The sequence below is a fragment of the Chiroxiphia lanceolata genome, chromosome 1, assembly GCF_009829145.1.
Source record: "Chiroxiphia lanceolata isolate bChiLan1 chromosome 1, bChiLan1.pri, whole genome shotgun sequence".
Lineage (NCBI taxonomy): Eukaryota > Metazoa > Chordata > Aves > Passeriformes > Pipridae > Chiroxiphia > Chiroxiphia lanceolata.
This window is the reverse complement of record NC_045637.1, coordinates 66,932,504-66,951,112: the sequence shown is the minus strand read 5'-3', so window position 1 is coordinate 66,951,112 and position 18,609 is coordinate 66,932,504. Positions and strand designations below refer to the sequence as shown.

Genomic DNA, 18,609 nt, shown 5'->3' with positions numbered 1-18,609 from the left:
TCAAAATATCAAAATTCACCTAATTTTCACAAACGTGTCTGTGATGCCTGGAAATTATTTGTGAAACTTTCTGTTCTAGGAGATATTTTATTGCTTTTATAACTTGCTGGCACAACTTTGTAGTTCTTCTGAGAAAGAATTTATGGAGTTGTAGACCTTAGCTGGGTAAACATTCCTGATTTTTCTTTTCTGATACTGACCAATGCAAATGTAGGCCAGAGGATAGATAGGATAGAAGAAGAGACTGAACTAATTTTCAAATGAAGTTAATGATATTTTTATGGCACCATAAATACTAACAGTAATATCGTTACTGGAAGACCACCATAAATCAGAGAGGAGGAAAACTGAAAAGACCCTGTGGATTTGAGGAATTTGTTTGCAAACTACGGAGAGACACCCTTACATTGTATCCAAAGCCTCTTTCACTTAAAAACTTGTCAATATAAGATATAGAAAATATTTTAAAATCTTTGCTTTGATCTTGCCCTTGAAGGTAGGGTAGAAATATCTTTAATATGCATTATTCCATTTATAGGGAATGATCTTCCTTGTTAGATGTTGCAGCCTTTCTTCAAGGAAAAATTGTACTGAAGTATCCTGACAGATATTTTCTCTCCTCTTGCCTTTTCGAGCATAGTGCAGGTTTTGGGGCCAACAGAAGGAGAAATAGAAGCCATTTTTTGTGTTTTCCTGATGTAGAGATGCCTTGGAGGCAGAAAAGGATCCCCAGGGTAAATGGCCAGCTTGACACCTCTGTAAATTGTGGTAGTCTCTCTGGAAATGCTGCAGCTTGATGAAAACCATAAAAGATGTCATGGTGGTGATGCTGTGGCCCTTTTTTTTCACACCACTGCTTGTACAGCATCTGTTGGAAGACGCTATAAGTCATCTTCCAAAGTACCTGGGAAAGGGAAAATTTTCCACTTTAACCTAAGGCTTTGGGACTATCTTTACATCACTTGAGCTTGCTTAATTATTTTCTAGTAGTTTTGTGTCAACCTTATAAAGAACTTCTGTAGCAATTATTGGAAAAGTTATTCATTAACAGAGCCATATTTTCAGTTGCGGTCAGCTCCTCACAGTAAATACAAATGTTGCTTTGGCTGAGTTTACTGCCATAGTTTCTTAGCTTTTGTTCTGTTTGGGCCAATCTCAGAATAAGAGAGATCAAATATTTTGTGTTTGATGATGGGATGTAGAGGACTAAATTGCTTTGTGGATAGGGATAAGAGATACTCTTATTCTAGCGTTTCAATATTGATCTCATAAGTTGGTTTATATTACACTGTCACTTGTGTTAAAATATAAAAATAAAAAAACTTTATTCAATCATTAAGGACCTGACTTTGCTTTTTGAATAACACATATGAAAGGCCAGGATACAGGTTACTGCACCTTCATCTTTAGTCCAATGTACAAGGTTTTAAATAACAGTACCAGGTTTTCTTCATCTTGTTTTGTACTTTCTAGGATGGATTTCTTTCGGAAGAGATAGTATAAATTCCTGACTTTGCATAGGTCTTGTTTCTAAATTTTTGTATCTTGTTAAGATTATCTTAATAATTATCTTTGAAGTAGGAGGTGTGAGACCAGCAGAATTTTCCATCAAGAAATATCGTGATAAATAAACATTTATGGGACACAAAAACCTTGTTTGTCTTTAATTTGTTCAAAATAGAAATGAATTCGGCTGGTTACCTGAAGTATAGAAAAGTAGCATGGGTTGTAGGGGATTCAGAATCTCCTTAAGCCAAGATGTTAAAAAAACCCCTAAATATACTTGCGTTTATAATTTCTAAGGTACCATAACGGTGCTACATTATCTGGATTACCATTTTCCATGTAGTAGTTTACCTCAAAACACAGACATCCAGTCCTATTTTGTAATAAATTAACGGGGTCTATGACCTCATCAGATCATTGCATTTCATATTTTCTTTCACTGAATGTCACAGAAAAAATATCTCTGAGTAACATGAGATACAAAGGAAGAAAACTTCCCTTCTTCCTGCTTTCCTCATGAAAATATGGAACTTGTATCTGAAGTGGCAGTGTGGTGCAGTATCAGTTCCAGTATTTTGCTGATGTTCTCCACCATTAAGGCTGAGAATAAGTGCACATCCCCATTCTTTCTAGCCTTAGTGGCATGGGATTTGGTCCCTTAGGGTAGTAAGCTTTGGTGAAGGGCAGAGGCAGTGCTGTCACTGGTACCATTACCACAGGGAGGCAGCTCCCATCTGGCAGATCATGTTCAAGTGTGTGGATGTGGACAGATTGCTTCCAGGGCTAGATGTGGGGTGGAAGAACTGGGGTGGGTCTTGCAGTCTGAAGTCTGGGGAAATAAATCTCCTGGGAACCAGGCTGGTTCTGCACATCCATGGCAGGTGTGTCTGTGCTATACTTGTTTTCAGAAGTCTGGGAGATCGGTGGTCCTGAGCAGCCCATGCTCATCTCAGTTACCTGATTGGACCCAGTCTTGTTCCTCAAGAGCTACTTAAAAAACACAGGCATCCTGCTTCCTAGCTTTGCTGTTCCTTGATAATTTTTCATTCATGGAATGACTTATACTGTGGGTACATGGGACATATCAGTTCCTATGCAAAACCAGACTGGACCCTTAGTAGTGTTAGCTTGGTAGATGTAGAACAGTTAAAAAAAAGAAAAAACAAGTATCCTATTTCATACAGGGTGTCCTGCTAAAAAGTCCAAGCAGAATCCATAAGACTTCAGGCAAGGAAACACTTGTATGAGTGAACAGAGCTAAAAACTGAATCAGTACTATTAAAAAGGAAAAAAAAAAGGCTTCAGATGAATGGTTTTAGCAGACTGATGAAGAATAAGTATAATGATTTAAGAACTTCTGGAAGTAACAGGCAGTTTAAGCAAATGCCTCTTTTTTAGACTATCTTATGTTTTAGAGCTCGAAACTTCCCTGGTTGACAGCCCAGAGAAATACTGATGGGCCCAGAAGGGAAACTCTGCCTGTCTTAACTGTGACAAAATCTTTGAAAGGAGACACAGGAATAAATGTCAGCATTTCAGAAAGGAGAACAACTCGAGAGTCCTGAAATGCTTCAGAGCAGCTTACCAGTGGGGCTTTGTGAGGAGTTTAAAGAGGCACATGAATTCACAGAAGGGAACTAGGTTGCCCTTTGTCCTTTGTGTCAGATAGAGAGTTACGTTTCTCCCACTGAGCAATAAATTGCTTTAGGAGGTGAATAACTAATTTCAGGGAGAGAGCAGCATCAGTGATGGATCTCAGTTCCTGCAAGAAGCAAGCACTTCCTCCAAAAAGCTGAAGACCCTTTTAGACACAGGGTCCAGACATATGGCTGTTGGCATTTTGGGCTCTTGTATAACTGCCAGAAGACTCAAGATCTGATTGCATAGATGAAGCTTGAAAATAATCTTATAACCTCCTATGAACAATCATTGACCTTTGAAGTAATTCTCCTCACTCATGGCACAAGTAGAGGGCTCTGAAAGCATGGCCAAAATCCAGCCCTTGTTAGTGCTTCAGAGACAAGTGAGAGTCCTTTCTTTCTAATAGGTAGTGGAAGTAAAATATGTCACTGTGGAAAATGGAGATCCTAGAATGACAACGTTGCCAAGCTTTGACACTTCTTGCAGATGAATCTCATGTGGAAAGACAGCTGATCATGATATCAGTACCACACCTAGGAATTTAGACTTTGGAATCAGCTATGTATTACATGTGAAATGGAAAAGCTGTTCACTTTCAAGTTCATAATGTTCGAACCCATCCCTGCCTGACATGCAAAGTCAAATGTGTGTGACCAATGGCTGAATGATGTATTATTGTGTCTTATGGTATCAGAATGATAATTGCCTGATACCCTACAGCCTTAAAAATTATGATAATAACATTTTATTGGGTACTGTAACTATTTTTCAAGGAAGAAAGGATTGGTGGGGAGAAAGCAGGGAGGGCAGGGCATTTTCAGCAAAAGTAAAATCATTTTTGCACGTGTCTGTGTACTTTATAAAGATAACTGAACATTTAAATTCCTGATGTGGACTTACAGGTTTGATCAAGGATGTATATTGGTTACCTGTGGTAATGTATTTACATGGCAGCTGTCAGCAAGGACATGAACCTCAGCACACAAAAAAATTAATTTTGAGGGAAGGATCCTGTTCTACCTTTATCTTTATTCATTTCCATTTCTTTAAGAAGCATTTTAGCATGTTCTGTTAAAATGAGTCTTATTGATTTTCTTTTTACTTTTTTTAATATTCTATTATAAATTCAAATACATACTGGGATCTACAGGCTTTTTTTCAGAACCAGATGGAGGCATACCATGCTTGATGAACTTGTAAATAAAGACTTTTACTTTCACCACTGTTTAATCAGAGAATAACTATTAAATAGGGGAAGAAAACAGAACACAGTTTTCCTTCAGTGTGCTGGGTTGTCTGAAAGATAGAGACGGAAAAATGTGGTTTGAATATTTTTGTGTAAAAACTAAATAAATCGAAAAAACCTTTTCTGAAAATTTTGGTAGAGACTGTTCAAGGAAAGGAGAAGTGAAAAATTTACGTTCACATGCATCTTAAATGAAGATAGATTGTGATAAAGCTGTTGAAGCAGAATATTTTACCCTCTTGTAATACTTCAACTTTGTGAAGGAAGAAATATGTATATAAAATTTGGTAACAGTTGAGAACTTTTTCAGATTGTTTGAGATAGAAGTCAAAATAATAATAGCTACCATTATATGTCAGCAATACAGTTGCTGGATGTGCAACCACACAAACTGCACAAAGTCTTTCAGTTGCATTTCCCCCCCCCCCATATTCAGGAGAAATAATACATTATAGAAGGCTCTTATTGCTCAGATTTCATTTAAGTTTTTGCAAATTCAGGGCTTAAAGTGTCTATAGTCTGGCATGCTAAACGTACATGTTCCTGGACTTTTTAAAAGATTAAAAAAAGATTTTTTTTTTCTGGAGTAACTGGAAAAGCCAACCCAGAAAAATTACTGCATGTGTTAGCAGTGCCGTGGAAGCAACATTCACAATGTATGTGTAGTAAGCTGATATCCATTTGAAGTGTTTGGTATGTTAGTATCTACAGAGTTGCAGGTTTCTATTTCTGCAGTAAAAATTCTGATATCTAATGCATATTCTTTTCCAGTTGCTCTCTTGTCCACTGTCAATTTTACCTCCAAGTGGTAGAAAGTGGCCTTTATCAGTGTTAGGAGCAAGAAGACGCTTTCTTCCTCCTAAATTTGATATACTTAACTTGTTGCTTGTTTCTACCCTTCACTATTTTTTTCATTTGAATTGAACGTACACTATGTTAATATACTTTGCTTACACCATACTTTTGATTTCTTTTAAAACCATAACTACTTCGTTACCAGTACCACTTCCAGAGTGAAGTAGTTAAAAAAAAAACAAAAATCTTCGAAGCAGTTCTTATACAGATGCACAATTTCACCTGTTACTTGGATATTCTGAAAGTTCGCAAAACAACCCACAAATTCAGTAATTTCTGGAGTCCCAAGAGTCCAATATTAGCACTCAGAAAAACAACTTTAAATAACGTGGACAAAATCCAAATCACTATGACAGTTCTGACTTTGCAGAAGTGTGAAGCAGAAGCAAGTGCAGATAGATCTACTGAAAAAGCCTTTCAAAGGTAATGCGGAATATGTGTAAAAGAAAACTGACCCAAAATTTAAGACATAACCTGCTTTGAATTTTTTTTTTTCCTGATATCTATTTTTCGTCAGCTGGTAACAAATTTTTACCTGGTTTGTTCTGTTTCCCGAGCTGATTTTAAATTTGCACCTGCCCTACCTTTCCATTTCCAACCAAGTGCTTCCTCTCTCTTTTGATTGGACCTAATTTTCTGCTTGAAAATAAGCCAGGTGAGACAGAGTTCAGATGCCTGTTTATTTAAAATGCTGAAACACACAGGGTGTCATCACTTCATGCGTCAGGCACTGCTTATGAACAGTGAGTGGGGTCTTGTGGAGCTAGTCCCAGGTAACATATTCAAGATACTGCACTCAGCATGGTGATTTCTCCTTAATGCAATGCTCACCCTTCCTTCTCCTGCAGTGAAGTGGAAAAAGGATGACGATAACACTTGGTACTTGTTCAAAAAAACAAAACAAAACAAAAACATGTAACCATTATTTTTGCAGAGGAAAGCTTGTAAATGTGGAAGAGTAAATCCCAGAGACTTGAAAACAGGAAGGCAATGAAAATACTCAGTTTTAGAAATAGACTTTTATTTAACAGCTTTGAAGATGTATATGCTCTCACAGTTAAGCAGAAAGCATCTCTTCCATCAGCAGTATCATTCCTGTTCCTGTAATGAGCACTAGTGTTCAAGGCAAGGTGCACAGTTGCTCACCTTGGCTAAGCGCCTGGGGAGGGCACAGTGAGAAACTCTGTCAGTTACTTTAGTTAGGGCAGCACAGCACCTGGAGATGAGGTGGGTATGTTTGAGTAGTTTGGGGGATCTGGAAGCTGTGCTGGGAATAAAAGTGGTGCTATGTCCTGTGCTGACAGCATGTTGCTTTTCCCTGTGGCCTCACAGTCAGACCCAGACTTCTTTGTAGTGACCGAGAGAAACAGTGGTTGGGATAACTGTGTGGGCTGCCTATTCAATGCACATTTTCCCTCCTGCCCTTGGATGTTTCCTTTAATTGGCTTCTGCTTGGATTCTGTTTAACAAGTTGGCTTGTCTATAGGAAAGTATTTGCTAAATCTAAATGCAAGTTAATATTGTCATTTATGTGGGATTTTCTTGCTGTGAAAACCAGTTTTACAAAACTATGAGATAGTGATCATGTTTTTCATTACCTGGTATTTTTCTATTCAACACATTACAAACATTTGTATTAAGGTCAGTTTGAAGATTTTATATAAAAAATGGCATATAAAAGTGGGTTGTTTGATAAATAATGGTGAAACATTTCCTCAAGATCAAAGAAAGTCATGCAGTTATTCTTTTAAATAACTGCAATTATAATTACATGTTGATTTTTAATTTATTCTACAGTTTCAAAACAGCATCTAAACTGAAGAGAAGTCCAGGTCCCTTGCTTTTCTATAGTCATTGGCTCTAGTTAAGGGATTGTTTAGGAACTGATATGCAATATTGAAGCTAATTGACCTGAGAAGGTGTTTGCAGTAATTTTATTGGTAACACTGAAAAAATTAATCATAGTTTTAAACCAACTTCCCCCAATTTGGTAAATTGTTCCAAGTTGTTAAAATAACAATAGTAGTGGATTTCAGAAGACATTTATTTGAGTCATCAAGCACAGGGAGAGGCATCCTGCTGTACATGTGCCTTCAAGTGCAGTAGTTTTAAAGCTGTGTAAATGCTGATCAGGGAGGACTACAGACTGAGATAGTTCAGAAGATGTGAAGCCTTACACCTGAAGTCCCTTTTAAGGGCTCAACTACTAGCCATGTAATGACTCTGAAAACATTAGAAAGATCATAGTTTCAGATTGTTAAAATTCAGTGTATTAATTTGGAGTAAAGCTAAGCTGCAAGCGTTAAAAGTCAGCTGAGACCAACTCAAAGTCAATGCTTTACAGGTAGCCAAGAGCAAAAGAAAAGAGGGGTGAGTGTAGTAGGAAGTTGTGTGCTGCCCTGTGCTGATGAGAGCCTTTCTTACAGGGAGTTGTTGTACTGGAGGTTCCCTGATTAAAAGACCGGGAGGTGTGGCTGTGGGGACCTGTGGACTAAAGAGAAAAGAAGAAATTCCTGTGTGGAGAGTGTGCTTGAAGAGAGAAGGGAGGCAGAGGGCTTTATGCCACATTTAAAAATGAGAATTCTGTCACTTTGGAAGTTGTATCCAACAAGGTTTTTCAAAACAAAAAGAAATGCTGTCCCTATTAAGTCAAGAAGGAGTTTTATGGATGACTTTGGGCTTAAATTTCTGTGGCAGGAACTATTATAATTATATGCTGAGTGCCAGCGTATTAAATTGCTGATTAAAAGCTGGGCTAGTTTTCAAATGATGGAACAGAGAGCACAAATGTTATTCTTTGAAGGTGGAGAAAGAAGAGAGGCTTGTGTAGGTGTTTAACAGCATAATGGTGTGTTTGCTAATAAGATTCTTGCTAATTTTAGTGCCATTACCGCAAGTGCTGCAGTATCCACATAGGAGTAAGAATAATGCAAAGAATACTGCCCAATGTCAGCTACTTTGCTCTGAATCTCATGGGTATTTTGGATAGGCATGATATTTGGAAGCATCTGCCAACAAAAATACCCTAAGAAACAAAATTCATAAACACTATATATGATTTTAAACTAATTATTTTTTCCTTTTTGTTCCTCCCTCACTTCCTTGTATAGACAATACCTTTCTTTCCCCTTTCATCTTTGTGAGTTGACCACTTCCATTACTTTCTTATTTCTGCTGAGGCTGGTAAGCTGGTTTGATGCATTCAGCAGTCAAAAGTGCAGTTCTGTATGCATTTTGTTGGCTGACTAAGCAAAATGAAAGAGGCTGACTGTGAAAGTGAAAAGGTGATTTACACTGGTGTCGTAGTGCTGTGCAGTAATAAAACACAGAGATTGTTGGACACACATTATATTATACAATTATATAATTATAAACAATATAATTGGAGGCAGTTGAGCTTGAATGCAGCAGGCTGTTATTTAGCAATCATCTCTTTCAAGGCTCATTAAACGCAGATTTATACACAAAATAAAAGGTTGCTCTATAAAGGCTAACTATATAGGTGGGCATTTATTCCCCAAAATGTAATACATAGATCTAAAGCTGTCAACGTCTATAATGGATAGTCAGTGATTGTGAATGAAGTGTTCACAAGGTATGAGAATCTCAAGCCCTTTGCCTGTATTACAGTATTATTTCTGAGACTTCTTTGTATGTCTGTTTTGGAAGGCTAAAGAGCCTGCACATACAGCTGTGATCTTAGATTTTGAAACCTGACCAAGCAGAGACAATACAGATGGTAAAGTGTTCTGAAAGGTAACAAAGATCTCTTAAAATAATCCGTATTTTGGTCTTATTTTAGCCCTTTAAAGTTTTATAATTTTGAAATTATGAAATGAGTTTATGGGGAAGAAAATTGAGAAGCTAAAATATTTTGTTGCTGCTATCCCAAGGCATTTAGCTTTATTACCTGATATAAACTGTTTGTATTAAACAAAACAAAAGTATGAGAATCTTACGAGCAAGAAGAAAAGCCACAGACCTAAGAACCTTCTATGATGTGGAGACCTACAGCACATATAGTGGTCCAATCTGAAACTTTTTACAGTTGGTAGAAGTTTGAAACAGAATCTATATTCAAAATATATAAACGAAATTTAGGTGCTTAGATTTTTTTTTTGTTGTTTTTTCAACATCTAGAACCCATCTGACTTTTAAAGCAAGTTGTTAAAGAACAGTACAAATAAGGAGCATTCTTGAAGAAGAGCCTCCATACTCTGAGTATGGTTCTGTGAGAGTACAGCTTGAAACCATGAAGTATCTGGCCCACATGTGCTCAAGACACTTTTGTATTTCACACAGTTAATTTTTAAATGCTCCATTTTAATGCTGCTCCTGGCATGTCATTAGCACCAGTCTCATTTTGTAATCTGTGTGGTGTGTTTAATTTTCATTCCTTCTTTAAGTGATTCACAGGAGCCTGATAGATGCAAGGCTTCTATGGGTTTCATCATTCCTCTGCACAGTTGCTCTGGCATGGTACAGGTGCCACTGTTTCCAGCACGTGGTACCTGGCTGGTTGGCCTCTTAATAAGTACTGCATTTTGCATCACTAGCTTTCACTTTGCCACATCTGAAATTTTCTGCACAATGATTGCATAAAGTCACTTATATACGGAAAATATTAATATAGTATGAGTAATTGTAGCTAAATATTTTGAATGTATGTAAATGATGATTTGGCAACTGTATCTTAGTTTTAGCTTTTGGTAGTTGCGATGCAGAGCTGTGTTCAGAGCTGTTTTCCTTCCCCCACTTCTGCCTTGTTTGCTCATTATCTAATGTTTTAATTTCACAATGTTTGTCAGGAGTCACTAGTGAATTAACAAGGTCCATCTTCTAACACCATTTTAAAACTATTTAGTCTTTTTAAAGTTTAGAGATAAAGCATTCCAAAATGCCAGCCATGAAATTCAATCTTTCTGGTAAGGCTGATTTTTGTCTGCTTTTATTAAAAAAAAAAAAAAAAAAAAAAAAAAAAGTGAGTATTTTAGGAACAGAGGGAGCATAGAGCAGTCTTCACTGGCTCCACTGTAAAATGGTATTACAACGTTATGACAGTGGTTTGATAGAGAGGTTTTGGGGGGGGGGTTGCATCCTTTATGCGAATCTACACAATCTAACTACACAATCTCTTATCTCTTACATTTGGGTAGTTGGTTTGGTTTGGTGGGCTTGGGTTTCTTACCAGGAGTCCATAGATAATGAACTTTGGCTGGAAACAGCCTTGGAAAAGCTTACACTGCTCATGTTCATTCTGTATCTTCTGAGTGCACAAGGAGTGCATAACTCAGATCCCCAAACTTTCAGCTCCTCAATTACATTTAAAAAGAAAATACTGAGTTATGTTAATCAACACTCCCTTTTTGTTTCTATTAAAGTTCTCTCCGTTCAGATAAATTCCCAGTGGTCTCCTGGTGCACTGGATGAAAGAATTAATCTTATCTAGTGCTTACAGCATTTCATGGCTAGAACACAGATCAATGTGAAAATTTGTCCTGGTTGATTGCTACAGTAGGGTGTGCAGCCTTGTATGATGTGCAAAAAACTGAAGTTAGAACCTAATCAAGAGCTCATCTTTCCACATGTGTTTTGGGTTTTTGTTTCAACTTTGAGTTACTGTCTCCTTATGCTTCATAGCTATGACACAGGAATTGCTAAATTACAGGGTTTTATGACTCTATGGGGTGGCATAAAAGAGAGGCAGTGTCATGGGATTTCTCTTAAAATTCATGTTAACACATCTCCCCAGGTACCCAGTCCCTTGAGAGCCGCAGACGGAGTGATCTCCACCACAGGAGTCCTACATTGTCTTTGTTTTGCATGACTTTGCTGTCTGTCTGTCCTTTCCATGAAGGGTAGCAGTTTATTCTCTAGGACATCTAGTTTTGCTCCACTTATTCCATCATGACTTGCTTATTGGGAAGCTCTGCACAGAGCCGGAGCGGTGGCTGACCAGCCTGTGTCTTTAGAGGCACTGTGATATCTGAACTGTTGCTGTTAATGTCTTGTCTCAGACATTAGGGAATAATAACTTAAAGTGAGGGTCTTTAAATTGCCATTTGAGGAGAATAAAATAACACATATGCTGTAAATGTAAAACAACCTTAAGAGGAAGATAGAATAACACTGCATGACAAATAGTTTGATTACTCACTGAGTAATGAACTCTTTTTTGAAGCTTTAACTCTTTTAAGAAATTGTATGTTGGTTTGAGTGACTAGCATGTTTTCCTACTCTGACAGTTTAGTCCAAAGATAAAATGTTCTCTATTGTAAACAGCCATATTGCAGAAAAACAGTAAAGAGCACATCTAATAGGATTCACTCAAGGACCTTTTCCCTCATTAGTATTGCACAACTGTGTGTTCTGCACTGTAAAGTGATGGTCTTTTGAAAGAAAGAAGTAAAGAGAAGGTTGAGTCATGAACTCCATCTTGATCTAAAAAAGGAAATGGTACTTCATTTCTCTATATGAGGAAACACAATATTTGAAATTAAAAGAAGAAAGGTGTTGTGTATTAAACTTACAGTGTGAATTTTCAAGGTAATTTTTTTATCTGGATAAACGTATGTATCTATGCTTGAATAGGTTCCTAATATATTTCCGTTATACTGAGGTTGATACATAAACCTTCCTCTAATCAAAAATACAAATAAAGGCACTATAGGTGGAAAACATGATGAGTAATATTCTTAAAGATATTATGGATCTGAAAGTTTTAAAGAAAAAATCTTTTCCCTTCAAACTTTAGCAAATAGATTATAAAGATTAGGTAGATATGTGAGTGTTTATCCTGCCACTCGCCTTTGAAATATTTTGAGATCCTCATAGGAAGAGCTGTGAAAGCCCTTCTCAGTCATGGCTGCTCAAATGCCTGGACCACCCACTAAAGTCCACAGAAATTGTGCACCTTCAGAGGAATGCAGAGAGAGACCCTTCTGAGAACAGCAGGGGACTAAAGGAGCTAGTTTCGTTTCCTACTCCTAATAGTTCAAAGACAGAGGTTTGATTGCTTCCAAGGACCTAATGCAAATACTACTTCAAAGGTATTCAAACCACAGGAAATGTAAATCAAAGGAAAGTATAGTTCACAAGGTTGGGGGTTGTCTCAGTTTAAGGAGATTGGAGTGTTTTGCTAAGGAGGATGAGTTATGAGGTAGACCAACCTCCTCTCTCTCAGCAATTGTAAATCTGAAATTAAGAGGCTCCAATCGAGGAAGTATGGAAAAAAGAAAGAAATAACAAGCCTTTATTAAAGCTATATGTATATTGGCAAGAACAACAAAAGAACACAAAAACAACTAAACAATAATCCTGTACCCAAAAAATCCACTTCAAAAAAGGAAACAGTTTGATACTTCCCTGTCCTCTAGTGCAATTCTAATCATGGTCGGCAGGAGCGCTGTTGGATCGCTGGAGGAGCAGAGCCTGCAGTGCTCGGTGTTGGTCAGCAGGGGGCAATGTTGGGCTCTGGTCACCACCTGGGGTCCCCGGACCACAGGGGAAGCCAAAAAATGGAGATTTCCCCACACGCACCCCGAGGAGGGGAAGGGGAAAAAGGGAGAAAGAAGGGCGGTTTCTTGCCCACTAAACTCCTGCTGTCTGCGGCTGGCTGTAGACAGGAGTCCCCCTTTGTTCGTCAGTGAGCACAAACTCTATGGTGAAATCTGAGCAGATTCAGGCTGGATACAGGGCAGCACACAGGCAAGCTGAGGCTGGAGAGCAGCCAGATGACCAGGTTAAAAGAAAAATGGCCTCAAAGCTTTTCCAACACACATACACACCTTGTCTCTGTCAAGGCAGAAAGTGAAGTGCCCCGCATTTGCAAGGAGAGGAAAAAAACTCCTCCCCCCTCCCTCAGCCCCTATCAGGCTGGAATGTAGTTCTGCCAGCCAGCTCCTCTGTGTAGGTAATCACCCAAGGCAGAAAACTGTCCTCTCCATTCAACATCGCTCCCCCACATGCAGCAGGGGAAAAAACTTCCTGTTTGGTTTTTTTAGAACAAGTAAACCCATGACAGGGGTGGAGGATCAGCCTTGAGTTGTTTGTTTGAAAGCAGTGGATACATTTAATCTGAGCTGCAGAGCATTGTTCAGCTGGCTTGAAGCTCATCTCTTTTATTATTGAAATGTTCCCTAGGAATATTTTGTAACAGCAAACAAGTGATGCAAATCAGCACAAAGGGCTGTGTAACTCTTCTCTCATATGGAAGGTGTAAGTGCGTGACAAGGCAATTTGCTGGCAGGCAATATTAGAAACTTGATGGTCTGCATCTCTTTCCTCTTTATACCGTGCAAGCATGTGTGACAGTGTTATTCCAGAGGAAGTTTCCTGATACAAAGCAGATTGTTGGTTTTTTCCTTGCATCATGTAACAGTGTTAGTTTTTACTTTCTTGTTTGTACTTGGCTATAAGTGTGGCTCACCACAAAACAAAACATGGAAATAATCCCCTCTCTCAAGTCTCTCAAATAACTGAATTTTTTGGTTTTTTCTCCCTCTTATATCCTAAAATATTGATGGATATAATTCCAGCCCAAGGCAAGTAAAAGGGACATGCAGGATATCTTTTGCCATTCAGGCACTGCTACAGCTCCTAATCAAGTTAGTGGAAGTTCTGCCACTCAACTGAGTAGAAATGGGATTCAGCCTTTGCTTACTGATCTCATTCTGATGCGGTGGAGTTTCCTGCATTCATGTGACCAAGGGAAAAATAGGAAGGCCTATGTAAATAGATATTGCGTAAAAAAAAATCAATATGAGGTGTCATAGGTTAAACGGTCCTGACTTGAGTATTTTTTCTTAGCTTAGTCTGAAACAAGATTTCTTGTGCTGCTTAAGTGGAGTCAGTGAAACAGTTTAAGTCAGTAATGGTGAATTCATGTTTTGTGCTTCACTTGGGAGGCAACTAATATAGCACATTTACAGTTCTGTACACCAGGATATTGTGTACTGTGTCATCTCAAACTCACAGTTAACTAATAAAAATTAATTTTATATTACTGTCATACTAGTAGAGACTTTAAGCTTGACCTCTTTTCTTTTCAATAATATTAACATTAGGAATATATTTTACATACATTAATGAGTATTGGGCACCTCTGACTTCTGCCTACTTTCTAGTGAATGCAGGCTACTAAAGAGTCTTGTTTGCCTTGCTTTACAGATCAAGAAATTCCAACAAAACTGCTCAAGATCTCAGTTAGGTTGTGTGAGTATAAGAAAACTAAAAACTTGACAGCTACGATTTTCAGAGAGATGCTTTTATAAAAATACAATTGATATAATGGTACTTTTGGCATGAAAGAGTCCCCTCATTTCCCCGACAGTCCTTACTATTTCTTTCCATTTCCTTTCTTTTCCTCCCTTCTTTTGACTTTACTCTGAGAGAGATAAAATATATAGAAAGGAGAAAAGATGAAAAGCAGAAGTAAAGGAAGAATAGCATGTTTTGTTTTCTGGTCTTTGCAGATTTGTTCAAAGGGCACCATAAGAATTTGTGTGTACCAATTTTTAACAATCAGTAGCCTTCAGGGGTTTTTGTACATTTCTCTGAGATACTTCCCAAAACTAAATGCTGTACCCCGGTGAACATTGTATAAATATTAAAATGACATAGGGTACTGACTGGTAAATCTAAGTTATCTGTAAGTATTTGAATTGCAACAGAAGATGGAAACAAATTTTGGGACTCTAAGTTGTCTCTAGTGCTAAAGTGCTTTTGGTTCTTTGTCACAAAAATTAGTGGCTTGTTAGCCTGTTCTAAAGAGCGCAAGACTTCATGAGTGAAAATGTGCTGCTTCATATTCAACAGGTCAAGTTTTCTTCAGATTGAGGCAGAACTGTGGCTCGTGAACATCTGATGTGATAGGTAAGTTGAATGTGACACATCTTTTTGCATTATCACCGTGTGAAAAATATTGATCTTGATTATGCTAGTGTAAGTACAAACTGTAGATGTATTAACTTTCTTATTTTGCATTTCCACTGGTGGTAGAGAAATGAAAATTTACCTTCTTTCCATTTGTCCCAAATGACCCTTCAAAAACAAGGTTTAAAAAATTATTAATGACCTTTTTATTTAGAAACAATATGCATCAGGAGATGCAAAAAAAAGTAACTTCAATAAACCTTATTTCTTGAAATAAGATGGTAAAATATTCTACTGTGAAAAAGGATATTTGGGCTTATGAGTTCAGAAAATCTGGTGTAACTGAGGCATAGCCCACATGTTCATAAAATAATAGATAAGTGTTTGGGTATATTAGTGGTGAACATTGCTAAATAACTTAATGGTACTGTTTTCTTTTCAGCTATTTAGTCAGATGGGCAGTGTTGTAAAAAAGGTACCCTAGCATGTCATTAGTGCATAAAAGAGAGACTAAAGTAAGGGTAGAGTTTTATATTGTGGTTTTTTGCTGAATTTTATTATTTGTGGCAACTGTTCAATACCTAGGGCATACATCTATAGACTTGTTTAGTCTTATAATCCTGAAACAGTGGTGTGACCAAACAGGAGTTTTGCTTACACTGAAATATATGAGGCTGCTCCAGTTCCAGAGAAATGGTGAAGAAAATGTGAAAAGATTTCAGTTAAGCTAGTGTGAGGCTCTAGAAACCCCTTGTCACAGGGACATCCACCATGGAAATGATTCCTAGAAGGGTTTTGGCAATCAGAAGCAGGTAGACAAATGGGAGTGTTCTGCACTGCTTGTGTCAATAAAACAGATGCATTGTGGAGAAGTTTATTTAATGGTATAGAGTTGATCTGACAAATAAATACAAAATTTCTTTTGCAGTAGAAATTTCTAAGTATGTAAAAAAAAAAAAAGGGGGAGATGACATAAAGATATTAGTTTCCCATCTCTGGAATCCAGTTTAGGAGACTCCTTAATGATGTAATTTTTCAAGTTGCAGGGTAACTTTTTCTGAAGTAATCAAGCCAAGATATATATGCCTAGTAGGATTTTGAGTCCTATTTACAATATATGTTGTTGTCTACATTCACTTTTTTATGGTTAGGATTTAAAAATGAATGTAGGAAAAACCGTCAGTGCTTTCTCTACTAGTCTGAACATAATGATAAATTTCTAGAACTTCAATGTTGATACTTCAGAGTTTTCTTTTTATGAAACTATGTAGGAGAGAGTTTAACTTCTTTCAGTCTGTTTTAATTCCATCACTTCTTTCAAGGTATCAGATATGTTTGGGTTTTTTAACTTGCATTTTTTGTTCATTTTGATACAAAGGCAAAGGTAGTCTGGTAGCACCAGACTAACACTGGGATGATGAAGTGACAGTAAATGTAATGACAGGGAAGGTAAAACATATGATAATATTTTTAGGACCAGAAGAGTTTACCATCCAGACCTATGTATCACACATAGATTAAGCAGTTTCTAAAACGTCAGTACTTTGTGATTTATATTTCATAAACTAATCCTTTCCTAAATAAAATGAAACATTAGTTTGTGTGTGTGTAATACCTTGCAATTAATTATACAGGCAGACACTTAATGGGGTCTGAGCATGAATGCCTCAAATGGGAGGTGCATTCATATTGCACAAGTGCTTGAGAGAAATTGGTGTTGCATGTGTATCTTATGTAAATGTGATTGGTAACACTGGATCAAATGGATATCTTTTTCCATTGCTGTGTAGCCTTTCATTGTGGATTGGATAAATCCATTCTTACTTGTGGGAAGAAGAAAAAGGAAAAATGGTGCTGCAGAAATTTGTGGACCTTTCCTTCCTTGCAGAAAGGGAAGGACTCATCTCAGAGGAGAACACTCCATGAGTTCACATTTTCAGTAGAGGTTTTCTTCTCTCTGTATGTGCTTGTGTTTGTGAGTTTCTCTTCTGTAGCATAAAAGATCAAGGTATTTTATAAATAGATCTTCCCTTAAAAGAGGCTGCGCAAAGAGGATCAATTTTTCCCTAAATGTGTCAGGAGCAAGTGTCCAGTGTTTTGCAAGGTCTGATCCTGAGGAAACTGAGTATAGATAGGCTGAAGCTGGAAGCACAAGACTGAGAGAATACAGTCTGTAATACACACACAATGCTCTCAAACCTTGAACACACTTAAAATTTTTCAAGGTAACATAATCACTGTTTTAAAAGTGCACCAGGAATATAGATGTCAGCCAGTGGATTTGATGTGTATATAGCTCATTATGTGGGGAGAGGGATAGAGAGACTTTTATTGTTGCAAGAGGAACAGCAATTTGCTGAAAAGGGGAAGCAGACACACAGGTAACTGTTTCGGGAAAGGAAATTCCAGCAAGTTGGAAATATGAGGCTGAGAGAGAAATGAAGAGCACAAAAGTGAGAGCTCAGTAGCAGATATTATAATGGAGGAGCTACAATGAGAAGCTGATGGGGGTGAGAAAGTGAACAAATACAATGAAAAACATCCTTCATTATCCCTGGCTCGGTGGATTGGGTTCTGTCGTTGCTAGAGCTTAATTACCTGTTGTGATGGTAGCTCCCCATCTAGATTCGTTGTGCTTTAATTACCAGTTGTATGGCTTGAACAGAGCACAAGGACAAAGGGAATGAAGTCGGATCCATAATGACCAGGTTCATACAGGTCCTCTGGGGATGGCAGAAGAGAATAGAATCTGCTGAAGGTATTTGTGAGAAGTTGCTTCTCTCTTAAGGAATAATGCTGACAACTGGTGTGTTGAGAAAATTAAGGAGCATCATCCGCATGTAGTTCAAATGTATGGGAGAGGTAAATTGTGCAGTGAACATGCACTATATGTGTAAGAACTCAGAGCAAGCTCACCTTTAAAAATTAGTCATCATATTACTTTGCTTTTAAATTGATTATTAGAATTATTTGTTACAGTGACATCATTATTTGTGGTTCAGCAGCCATACATTGGATAGTGTTCCACACAGAGATAAATTGGGAATTGAAAAAAAACTAAGATCAACTTTTAGTGGAGACAGAGATGAAAATGAGACTATTTCTGTTCTGGCAGTGTTGTTTCTGTTAGAGGGCACTGCAATGTGCAGAGGCTCAGAAAGATGTCAGTAAAAATAACAACTTGACATTATATGTATAGTAAATACTGGAAACTGGAGACTGTTTTATTATTTTTGTTTTATGTGTGGGTTGTTTGGTTTTTAGTTAATGCTAATCTGCTCTATATCTCATTATTTTTCTCCTTTGGTTTCATGGCAGTGTAGCAGTCTATGTTAATGCCTATTTCTTTATCCAGTCTCATAAGGTCACCATTTGACAATGGTAACTTAGTTCACATAAATATTTCCATAAGTTAATATCTCTTTTCATTTAATATGGGCAGACCGGAAAATTTGGGACCACTTACTTTCAACAAATTGTACTAATAA

General features: G+C 37.5%; 1 protein-coding gene across 17 annotated transcripts in view; it reads left to right on the top strand.

Moving 5' to 3' along the window:
* The window catches only part of LOC116799594 (poly(rC)-binding protein 3-like), a 497,681-nt gene that overhangs the window by 178,681 nt on the left and 300,391 nt on the right, over positions 1-18,609 (top strand). For 15 of the 17 annotated variants that reach the window (XM_032712987.1, XM_032712998.1, XM_032712951.1 and 12 more), the window contains exon 3: positions 15,065-15,121. The exons of the other annotated variants lie outside the window; for them this stretch is intronic. The gene's annotated coding sequence lies outside the window, so the exon portion shown is untranslated. The remainder of the gene's footprint in view (positions 1-15,064; positions 15,122-18,609) is intronic. 17 annotated transcript variants of the gene reach the window in all.